This window comes from Rhopalosiphum maidis, chromosome 1 (assembly GCF_003676215.2).
Source record: "Rhopalosiphum maidis isolate BTI-1 chromosome 1, ASM367621v3, whole genome shotgun sequence".
Lineage (NCBI taxonomy): Eukaryota > Metazoa > Arthropoda > Insecta > Hemiptera > Aphididae > Rhopalosiphum > Rhopalosiphum maidis.
In genome coordinates this window covers 56,014,933-56,015,515 of record NC_040877.1, presented here as the reverse complement: position 1 = coordinate 56,015,515, position 583 = coordinate 56,014,933, and the positions used below count along the sequence as shown (strand labels likewise).

Here is a 583-nt window from a genome sequence, read left to right as displayed (position 1 = left end):
CGACTAAACCATAAAACTTATTATTAACGTTAAATAATAGTAGAAATTATTACTAAAAATTATATTCGATCGAGATAATTGTTTAGCCGATGCGGTACGAGGTGCGCCATCTGTTGAACGCGGTCATTAGACGTGATTTCGAAAATGTTGTGTTTTTGTACGTTTTCTTAAGTCAGCGAAAAATGTAAATAATAATGCGAACAAAATAGGTCTTTGAGTGCTGTCAATTTAAATGAAATAAACCATAAAAAAAGCAAAATTATTGCATGAAAAAAACATGCAAAAAGATTCGCCCGGACAGGGACTCGAACCCTGGACCCTTAGGTTAAAAGCCTAATGCTCTACCGACTGAGCTATCCGGGCTGTTGAATCAAATGGATAAAACATCTTTATTTAAATGCGATTTGTATTTTACATGTTTACAAACACAATTTAATTGAATTTTATAATGAATTGATGTTTTTTTTTTACAATTTGTTTGTATTTTTATTGTAATATTTACTGGTTTTCTGACATATTTACAAATTATTATTTCAATTTCCTTAATAATAATTTATGAATTTGGTCTAACTGGACTTCATTT

General features: G+C 29.7%; 1 non-coding gene across 1 annotated transcript; it reads right to left on the bottom strand.

Annotated features, from left to right (window-relative positions):
• Window positions 1–290: 290 nt before the first annotated feature.
• Window positions 291–363, bottom strand: Trnak-uuu. Its single transcript has one exon. It is a non-coding gene; the product is annotated as a tRNA-Lys (tRNA).
• Between the last annotated feature and the right edge of the window lie 220 nt (window positions 364–583).